The sequence below is a fragment of the Portunus trituberculatus genome, chromosome 44 (assembly GCF_017591435.1).
Source record: "Portunus trituberculatus isolate SZX2019 chromosome 44, ASM1759143v1, whole genome shotgun sequence".
NCBI lineage: Eukaryota > Metazoa > Arthropoda > Malacostraca > Decapoda > Portunidae > Portunus > Portunus trituberculatus.
In genome coordinates this window covers 10,133,573-10,145,192 of record NC_059298.1, presented here as the reverse complement: position 1 = coordinate 10,145,192, position 11,620 = coordinate 10,133,573, and positions in this window count along the sequence as shown.

The window sequence follows — 11,620 nt, the reverse complement described above, 5'->3', positions numbered from 1 at the left end:
GACTACTTTTTTCCAAAATGGTGAAGGATATTTCAGATTCAATTAAGCACTGAAAACTGTACCGCCGGCGGCGCTTTACAAATACAAACGAGTCATATTAATTTAAATACTCAACTGTAGGGGGAGAGAGGGGGGAGAAACCAGGCACTCCAATCACAGCTTCAAACGTATCATCAATAATATTTCAGGGCTTTGAGTAGCTATATGCATAGAAAATTGTGTTTTAGTCTATTTTCATATTAGCGGAGAGGTAATGTGATATAGCGGGAGTGTGGTGCAGTGACTGACCTCCTGCTGGCCACCACTTAAACCTCTATACATGGATTCCTGACTTTGGGAGGTTGGATTAAACCGAATTATGAAGATGTGTGTGTTGAAATAAACAGGTACATCCCTCACGACTTCCACATACAGCTATCCTTACATCTCTTCTCTTTTGCAGACCTGCACATGGTATTCTGATTTGTGGAGGATAGAGGTATTGCAGGAAACCAAATTATAAAGTGAGATGTTTGAAAAGAAGAAAGCAGATATATACACCCCTCGCCAAATCATTTCAACTAGAGACTGCCACACCTTGCTTCTCCTGCATCTCCTCTCTTACAGCAATGCAAATGGACTGAGACTGGATGAAACAAAATAAAAAAAAAAGAGCAGTTTGTGTGGAGAGAAGTAAATACACACATCATTGTACCATCTCAACTCACCACTTCCACAAAGGGCATCGCTAATATCTCTTCTCTTCTCTTACAGCGTTGCTCACGGATTTTTAACCCCTTCAAAGGACAGAAACATTAAATCAAGGAAAAAAAAAGAGGAGTGTGCGTGGAAAGAAGCATATACATATCCCTCGCAACTCCATCATATTTCACGACTTTCACACACACGGCTTCACTTACATAGGTACTACATCTCTTGTCTTTCGCTCCTTCGCCTGAAATTTTTGGGTCCAAGTCAAGTTTCCTCGCACACAAAAAATAAAATGGATTAATGTGTGCAACTTAACTCCTATAGCTTGTAAAGTGTGTATTGCTTGTCAGATGTATTACGAGAGAGAGAGAGAGAGAGAGAGAGAGAGAGAGAGAGAGAGAGAGAGAGAGAGAGAGAGAGAGAGAGAGAGAGAGAGAGAGAGAGAGAGAGAGAATGCAGAAAGAAATAACCAACATCCTTCTCTGGTCATGCTGTCCATTTCTCCCTCTGAGCCATAGTATCCTGAGACACGACCGACCGGAAAAAGGACTGGAACTCACACTCTCCCTCAGAAGAGAGAGAGAGAAAAAAAAGTGAGAAAAGGCGACGCTCTCTTCATGACAGGCAAACGTGGATGGTTCGTGGAGGAGGAGGAGGAGGAGGAGGAGGAGGAGGAGGAGGAGGAGGAGGAGGAGGAGGAGGAGGGAACACCGACTGGCAGCGAAAAAGCGGGTCCATGTACCGTCATTCTAAATATTTCACACTAATGTCAAAAGTTTTGCATTCTGTCTTCGGATTGTTCCACAGAATTTACCTTTGGCGATATTTCTACATGAGACGCACGCATCAATGAAGACGAATTTCCTCTTTTCCGAAACAGTTTCAGAAATATATAATGCTGCCCTTATTTTTGCTTTCCGTTAACAAATTAAGGAAGATCCAGCAAGTCTGTGGTATACTCTTTTTCCATAACTGTTACGTTCTGGTAAATATAGAAAGACCATGATTCAGATTCCTTAAACGATTTTAGGCTTTCTTAGAGACTGAAATGACTACAGAGTGATGACCGAATTCTCCTGAGTATTTTCCGTGCATCGTCGTTCAAAAATCACTTAACTGTCAATAAAATCAATAAGACACCTAGAAAATCAAAGAGTTTCACCACAGCATACCACATGTCGAAATAAGGACGCAGGGGACGTTCAAGGACATGCGGCTGTACAAGTTCATATTCTTGAAACGAGAGTCCTCGCACATACTTGAACTGTAATGTATGATCTCAGCTATATATCAGGTTGAGTGAGTTAAAATTATCGAAGTGTACTAGGAAGCTATTTGCATGTATCATGAATAAGGTGCCTCGACGTTCATGCACTCATCCACTCACCTTCTATCTCGCAGCTTCGCCAAAACCGAAATTCAGCTTCCAGTCTCACAAAACATTCTTTCCTTAAGAAAGAAAACATAAACTTCAAGCCCGGGTGGTTTCTTGCGTTTCTCTCCGAGTTAGCAGTATCTTCTGTATGCAATAAGAGCAAGTTACGACGCGCCTTGGATTTATCACCGTAACTCGGGGCACACTGGAACATCGCTATTTTTCTTGCACGATAACTAAAAATGCGGGGTTAGGAATTCAGCGCACAACGTAATATCGTTTCTTTTGTTTTACGATGACTTGAAATAGCTGTGTAAAGAAAAGCGCATCGCTATTTTTTTTTTTTTTTTCATGAAGACGATGGAAACGGTAAAGAACTACGAACAAAGTGTATCATTAGAGTTTTGTTTCAAGATGGATAAATAAGAGATAATACAAAAGTCCTCAGGAAATAAAGGAACATCACTATTTTTCCTTTGACTAAAAAAACAAAAAGTACAGAAGTTGAATAATTACATAGCCACTGTTTTCGTCTCAAGATATGGAAATAGTACATAGAGTGAAGAAAGGACACATAACACGATTCCCTTAACAACCGCAGGATTCACCCTCCACTGAGCGCTTCACGATGATGACGTCAGAGAGACTGGTGCGTGACGTCAATCATAAAACAGAGGACGACTTGACGCAACATAAAGCAACCAACCCTGACACCGCTCATCCTTCGCTTTCTTTAATATTTCCTTCGTCTTCTCACAATACTATACGTACAATGGACGGGGGCGAAAGTGCTAGCAGAGAAAGCTACTCTTTTCTCCCAACGACGCCTGTCTCTCCACTACGTAGGCGTTGATGAAGTGCGACAAAAGCACAAATGACAGCATAGCAAATTGATAAGGGTCATAGAACGCATGGTGAGAGGAAGATGATTGTGGCGGGGAGTAAGGGAGGGACTGTAGCAAGCAGGAAAGACAGGGAGATAATATATGGTAGTAAAGAAAAACAAAACAAAACAAAACAAGAATGAGGAGAATATGAATATGATGAGATGCAAGTTCATAAAAATAATACTAATAATGATCATAATACACGCCACAAACAGCATGCCAAAGAAAAGTTCTATAAAATATAGATAAAATACAACACACACACACACACACACACACACACACACACACACACACACACACACACACACACACACACACACACACACACACACACACTCATAAAAAAGAAAGAAGAGGCAACAGAGGAAGACAATAAATACTTTCACAAAACGCAGCCCTGAGCGAAGGCCAACTCATGCAAATATAATCAGTGGGAAGTCAAGCACACAAATTAGCTACGTCCGTGAATCTGTGCCTCAATCAGTCTTGGTGCTGCCGGGAATTGAAGCCAGGCTGGGATCACTGGGGTCACACCGAGCTTGTTTGAGTGGGGTGGGTGGTGGTATTGGTGATGCTGCTGGTGCTGATGGCGGTGGTGCTGGTTTTGGTGAGTGTGACTTGTGATTTATGATTTAGTGATGGTGAGTGGCAATGATGGTGCAAGTTGAGTCGGTATGGGTGGTTTGTGGTGGTGGTGATGGTAGTACTGAACAGATATGGGTGCTGTTGTTGTGGTGGTGGTGGATTTAAAAGGTTGTGTTGTAATACCGCAGTAATCGTGTTGTAGTTGCTAATGGCGTCACGGTGCAGTGGCAGGCTTACACATGTTGGATATCGCTCAGGCCTTTCGTGTTACATCAGTTGCATTCGCGTTTGGTCGATTTTTAACGCTGGTTGTGTCCGTCAGGATTTATTTCATGCTCCCTGACCTCTGCTGTCACCAGCTCTGTTTGCTTTAGTCTTGCCTGGTCAGGTCAAGTGATGATAACAAAATAATTTCATGTCTCTTGTCTGTTAACAATTCTGAGAGGAGAAATTCATAAGCAGGCTGAATTTTCTCACTTTCCTGTAAAAAACATTTCCTCGATGTTAATGACCACACATGAAGCAGATTTACTACGTATTAAAGCAAAAACTTTCCTTTATAAACACACAATTATTATTACAAACAGTTAATGCCTATGGTCTAAACTTTCTGTAATTATTCCTCTATCATTCTCCCCAATTAACTTAACCATCTGCCCTCGTCTTGCACTGTCTCACCCTTGCTTGCCCAGGTTACACTGCCACCATTACACTGTGTCACTCCCCCCGACGCTGACACGAGGCTTCAGAGGACAAACAAGCCTCCGCCGCCCCTGACACCACAGTCGCCTGTAACTGGCTCCTCACGCACAAAGGGTCTGATTTCAATTATCTCTGCGTGGAGGGGAAGCCGTTCCTCTGGAAATAGAATATCTTCCCAGTTCCTGTGTATCTGTATCCTAGTCTCACCTGGTCGCGACTGAACTCCCAAGCAGGTATGTGATGTGTCAATAAATATTCCTTCATCCCTCCCTTTATATATCCCAGCAACACTATATCACGGGTCACTGAATTCTGTATCTGCAGTTCTTGAATTTATGTGTAATTTCCACGCAATAATGCAATCAGTGGTGCAGCTGATGTGTCTGCTAGCCGGCTGCTGAAACTCACGGGTGTGTGCATGGAGGCACGAAGGTGAGAGCGAGGGTTATTTGCTGCAACTGATTTTATTGAGTCCTGTCAATCATTGTGTCGCGGCGGTGCTTGAGAACAGCTCGCCACCAACAGGTCATCCTCTAAATAATACAGGGGCTGGTTACAGCTTCAAGAACAGGGGAGAGAGAGAGAGAGAGAGAGAGAGAGAGAGAGAGAGAGAGAGAGAGAGAGAGAGAGAGAGAGAGAGAGAGAGAGAGAGAGAGAGAGAGAGAGAGAGAGAGAGAGAGAGAGAGAGAGAGAGAGAGAGAGAGAGAGAGAGAGAGAGAGAGGATAAACTAAACTGACAACGGCGCTCGGCAATGATTTCTTAGGTTAAGTTAACATAATTCATTTGGTGAGTATTTTATCTGTCTTCTCTTTCATGATACATTGAGTTATTTGTACCTGCTTTCTAGGTGTTATCCAAGATGAAAACAAAAATAGTGAGTTAAAGCATTCCTGAAATATCAAAACAAAAATTTAACGGAAAGTGCCAATGTTTTACTGGAGTGGATTCATCGTTTATGAAAACAATCCAGTCATTATTTTTCCTTACGGATACACAGCTCCATCTATTTTTGCAGCGAATAAACTTCAATTCGTATACATTTTTGGCCTGCTTGGGTGTAAGGCGCACTGACCTGGCTGGGTACGTGGACTGTGAGAAGAGGCTGCGGGGGTGGGGTGCTCTCTGGCAACCAATTGTGTAAATGATTGCACACACGTGTGGGTCACAGTTATACGGCTTAGAAATCTCACAGAGAATCTTGGCACAGTAAGAGTTATCATAAAAACAAACAAACTTAAATAGTAATAAAAAGAATCATACGAGTTCCTCAAAATATACAATATACAGTGTGAGGCGCGAGTGTGCCGCAATACCCGTGACACTACAGTATTTGGCGGTGTTATTGAGCTGCGTGCTCGCCCTCATGCCATGCCCTCATCACCGGCACTGTGTCAACATGTCTCTCATCTCCACGCGCCTGATTCACCCAGACTTTTCTCCCTCGTGGGGACCTCTGGCAGCCTCTCAAAGAACGGCACCGTCTCGCTGCCACCGCCTCCTTGCACCAAATCCAAGGCTTGCGTCATTTAGGATGCATAAGACAATGCTGTATAAACTTGACAAATTTAGGATCTTACTTTTAAGGCACACGTTCAGATAAACTTGGCGCAGAAGTGTGTACCCGACGTAACCTTACGCCACCTTCACATACGGGCGGGGAGAAAAAACACCTTATGTTTCTCTGCCCAGTGCAATCCAACGCATTGCGGGCGATGATGGTAAACAAACGCAGTTTACGAACCTAAAAGAGTTTTCCTTAGTTGCTGCATATTACTATTTCTGCCGTGGCACTCTTTCCTCTGCCGTGCTCCCTCCTGCCGCAGGGAAACCGCCACAGCATCTACGCCTGAAGGATGTCGCACTATGACCGCACATCTTGCATCTGCCGCAGCCGCACTTGTCGTGTCTGTAGATGTGTATGAAGATTCTGACGAGGCAACGTTTCTTCTTCTGCTTGAGCATGATGGACTGAACACAAATTTAGCTTGACAAGCAATCCTTCCTGAGCTGGATTTTTTTGGGGTTGCAAAACATAATAAGGTTCTGTCACTGTCATGGGTGTTTAATGCTACTGTGCCTACTGCTGAAGGAAGTTTTGGTGTGTTGAGCTCGACACCAAGACGAAATTAGAAAGATTAACTCTTGCTGCTTCAACTTTGTTTTTATACCACACTGTAATAAGTTTTAAACTAACTTGTATTTACTGAACTTAAATTTCTTTCTACATCTTTTTTATATACTTGAAGTGCGTGGGAGTTAATATATGTCATGTATGCTTGGACGTATAAATTCCTCTCAACATGTTTAAGTGTTGCTTATTTAATTAGACATGTTTTTTTTTTCCATCTTATTCTGCATCCATCAGTCTCGTCTGACAGGCACAAGGCGCCCACAGAGACCAATGAAAGTTACAAAGCGAGAAAGTTTGAGATAGTAGTCAAATAGGAACTCTCATAACGATTACTGATACGCTGCTTTAAATATGCTTTGGAATAATACTGTATAGGTATACTCGTCCATTAAAACTTAACATCTTTCATCCCGCTCATTACCCTGGGCAGCGGGACCACTTCAAAGTGTCCGCGCAATGAATCTTTAAGGCGTGAGGGTGCCTGAGGTGTAAGCCGAGGGAGGCCCCGCCGAGGGTTTCGCGTGTCCAGACTGTTTGTCACAAGCAGATCTTTTAGCTATTTATGGAACCTGCCATCTGTCGCTTCTCGTCCCGCTTGTTTGCCTACTGGCGGGGTGCCCACGACAAGCACATTTAGCTTTGTTTATGTGGCTGATATAATGATGTGCCACTGAAGTCACGTGACGCATCACTTGACGACAGAGTGGAGTTGACAGTGACTGTCTTTACGCAAAACTTGCCTCATGCGTGGATGAACATATGTATTCTGAACCGACACCGTCACTCCCCACCAATTAAAAACGTACCTCACGCCTATCAGTCACACATTTCGGAACGTCTGGTGCGTCAGAGACAAGAATGTTCAAGTGGTCTAATCAGGCACTTCACCTCACCCCACTCCCGGACTGGCCAGCGCCAACCTGCTTGGTGGGCAGGATGATGATCAAGGTTCATAGCTGTGTAGAACCGGTTGGCCGCTGAGGTCAAGATGCTCCAGGAGCTAATCAAGAAACTGAAGCGTCTTACCCTAATGCATTTTTTTGCATTAAATAGTCAGAAAACATTCACAGTACAAGTAAGTCCCTCGGAGTATTGGCAGAACAGATAACTAAAGTCAACTGCACTTAGCTTATCATAATGTCTTTATTTCGGAGGCTTTGCAGGAAGGAGAGTTTTAATAGTATACATATTGAATTTATATAGACTAAGTGTTTTTTTTTTATTTTACATTTTCTGTGTGAATTTCTGTAAGTGTCAGGCCGTAGCAACTGCTGGCGGAGTGCTACTGAATATCCGGAATTAGTCTCACTACCTGACACGTCCACCTCGCGCAGAAATATTCACCGAGACTTGGTTCAGGATTTTCCGGGACTTCCGAGTTTCTCGATTTAAAATTGAAAATCTCCAAGGAACGCCGAAGGAGTGAACACGGACACGACCCTGCAGTCCTTGCATGACCTTAGGTGGTATGTCGTCAGGGAGAGAGAGGGAAAGGAACGAGTCAAGACCGGCTCACGTGTCTACCAGGCTATCCCACTCACTACCTGCTGGTGGAATGGGGAGGGACGGGAGGGCGGGGAGGGTTCTTAAGGAACGTTGAAATCCTTACGACTCGTGGCCTTTAGTGTCGGTGTCCGGGTCGGGAAGGATGAAGAGATATAATGATAAGTATTAGGATGTGAAACTAGGATAGAGGACTTGCTACATCTACTCGTACATGCGCTCTCTCTCTCTCTCTCTCTCTCTCTCTCTCTCTCTCTCTCTCTCTCTCTCTCTCTCTCTCTCTCTCTCAATATCACATACTCACCCATCTCACTTTCACACCAACGGCGACACCGGTATCCCCTAAACACACACACAAACGACGGGAAACACGACTAAAACCTACGTGTCACCTGATCCTGACGCACAGCTTTCAAGTGAGGACACGCCGGCGGTCGGACGCGATATACCGACTTAAAACTCCGTAATCAGGAAATGTGACTCGCGAAAAACACGCCACTTCGCCAGACCACCGCGCATTTTGCTCCTGGAGAAGTGATTAAGCCGCCTCCTACACCCACACCCACTAGCTCCCCGCGCCGCGACACCCGAGGCACCAGACGCCGCCAGCAAAACCACCGTGATAAACCATGTGAAAGCGATTACCTCCCTTACTTGGCGCCGCGTGTGGGAAGCCTGCCAGCGGGGAGACGTGGGGAGAGAACTCGGCTCTGAGACTTGAAGGAGGAGTCTGATAAGTCGCTCTTGGGACATGATGAAAGAACATGCCCCACATTTTCTTCACTCATCACTTATATTGCTCTTACATTCGCCTTTCGTCTCACTCTTCTTACTCTTTTTTTTTCTCTTTAATTTTTTTCAGAAAGTTTTCCTCGACCCTGTTTGTTACCCTTCCTCGAGGCAGCGCAGGAAGAGGAGAAGGAAAGACGCAACGAAGCAATAAGAAGAAAGAGAAAATACTTACGGTGTGTCTACGTATGAGGTTGTGTACAAGCGATAGAGGTGGTGTGTGTGTGTGTGTGTGTGTGTGTGTGTGTGTGTGTGTGTGTGTGTGTGTGTGTGTCTTCTTGCTCTCTGATGATTATTTCTACAGGTGTTCCCGTTTCCGCGTAACCTGATTTCCTTGACAGATTACCACCACTATCACCATTACTTTTATCATTATTAACACTGTAATTTCCTCCGAGATTTGTTTTACTATTCTTTTTACTTCCTGTAATTGTTGCTGTTTCAGATGGTCTTGATGCTATTACTCTAGTTGCTGTTGTCTGCAGTGCTGACTTACTGGTATCGTAATATCACCGCACAAAACAAAAAAAGAAAAAGAAAAAATGAACATAAAAGAAACACGCGGGGGAAAGATGCAGAAGCAATCAGTTTTATTTTCTTTGGTGTCGTATTACTTTCCCTGCAGGGCGAGTGTTGCGTCATTGGTGTCAACCTGAACACAAAAACATATCTCAAGGTGGAAGTGCTTTTCGCGTTGCTCCCTTTAGTCACTATTGACCGACTTTTACACCACCACTACCATCACTACTACCGCCAAGAGCACCACCACACCACACCACACCATTACGAGTATATTAGAGAGACACGGACATGAAAGCTGTGTATATTCGTACTGTTTAACCTTTGTGAACAGTCAGTCAGTCAGTCCCCACCACGTATCACTCCTGTCTGTCATAGCTTAGTACCAAACTCATACTTACTACCATAATAACCTGCACTAAACTATGAATGACAGGGACGATAGCCAACGTTGAACACTTAAAAAACGTAGAATTTACCGTCATACAATCCCTATCATGAAATAACCATCTACTTCATAACACCCACAAAAACAAAAACAAAAGTATTCAGTTTATCTTAAATCATAAGTCTTTACTTACGTGCGTATTTTAGTCCATCACTCTCATCCGTTTACCAAGATTATAATCCTGCAAAGAATAAAGGCGAGTCTGGGTCAGCGATGATGCAGAAGTGGATCAGTGTGACAGCTGAAGGCAGATGACGCAAGAGAGAAAAAAAGACAGAGATGCTGAGGAAGGGGAGAAGGGGAGAGAGAGAGAGAGAGGAGGGAAAAGACTGAGGAGGAGGAGGACAAGGAGAGATGGAGGAAAGAGAGTGAAAGATGAGAGAAGATAAAAGAAAAAAATGAGTGGGGAGACACGTGAGGAGAAGCAGAAGAGGGATGAAAGGAAAGTAGGATGTGCGGAGACGAAAAAAAAAATGGAAAGAGAAAAGAAGTGTCGGTAAAGAGGCAAGACAGAGGGAGAAGAATGGGGTATTGGAGGGGAAAGATGGGGCGAAAGGGAGGGAAGAGGAGGCGAGACAGGAGGGGAGGAAAGATACATGTGTGGAAGAAGTAAAAACTGAGGAAGAAGAGGAGGAAAAGAGGGAAAAAGATATGACGAGGAGGAGGAGGAGGAGGAGGAGGAGGAGGAGGAGGAGGAGGAGGAGGAGGAGGAGGAGGAAGAGGAGGCAGTGAAATGTTTATTCATGCAGTAGCAGGGACCCGGCAGAAGGAAGAGGAAAAAAAATAAAGAGCAAAGGGGAGAGAAGACGAAATGCAGCGATGTTGTCCATGCAAGGGGCTTTGTGTCTTCCCTTCAAACCAATTTTCCTTATACTTTTCACCCTCACAATATGCTACACACGCCTCACAACACACCCTCATCCATCCTTCATCCAACTGTCACAACGCACCTTTCCGTCTGACAATCTGATGTTCATGTCACTGGGAACACTCATCCACCCTTCATTCATATCTCAACAAACGTTTTTACCTCACACTCCACTGCACAGGGCACACACCTGGTCACCCACCTTCAAAAGCACACAGTCTTTCGCGCAACACTCTCAATCCATCTTTCTCTTGACGCGGTACCCACCTTATCCCTCGCCACACATCTTACCGTGCAGCACACGCTCGCATAAAAGAAACATACCTTCCATCCCCACAGCATACCTTTACACACCGTGGCACTCCTCTTTCTTCCTGCTAACGTTCTTTACTCTAAACATATTTTAAGTTACGTTAAAGTTAAGTAAAGTTAATTTTGAGTACGGTAGGTTAGGTTAGATATTGGAATGGCAGGATACGTAATGTTATGTGATGGTATGTTAAGTAAAATTAGGTTAGAATATGATACATAATGTTAGGCTTCGTTAGATTATGTTAGCTGAGGTTATGTCAGGCTATGTTAGCTCAGGTTATGATAAGTGAAACAAGGTCTTCCTTCTTATCAGCAAACATTATCCTCCACAAAAGCGCAACACGAGGCACATTCTCATTGCAACACACGCCCCTCAATGCCCACTTGACACATGCCTCGCTCCCGCTTATAACACCTGCCATTCCTTCACAAACATTTCTGACGATTTCCTCCCTATCAACCTCTGTACTTCCATCTTAACAATGACAGATCAGCCCCACCATTCGTAAGATCTATGTTTCCTCTTACCGCTATTTGATACACGGCTCAGGCTGCTGTCACAAAGGTCATCTCCGCATGCTGTCATAAGGGGCGACCGAGGAGCTTTATATCTTTCTCATATATGTTTGTGGTACGGTGTGTTCACGTCGATAAAGAGATCTTTTGATGATGATTGAGTAACTTGAGGGAATAAAGAGTATTCCATAGTTATATCTAAGAAGTTTAGATCGTTATGGAATGCTTTCAAAACTTTATAAATGTACTCAGCAAAAGAAGATAACTATATATTGTACTGTATGTATATAC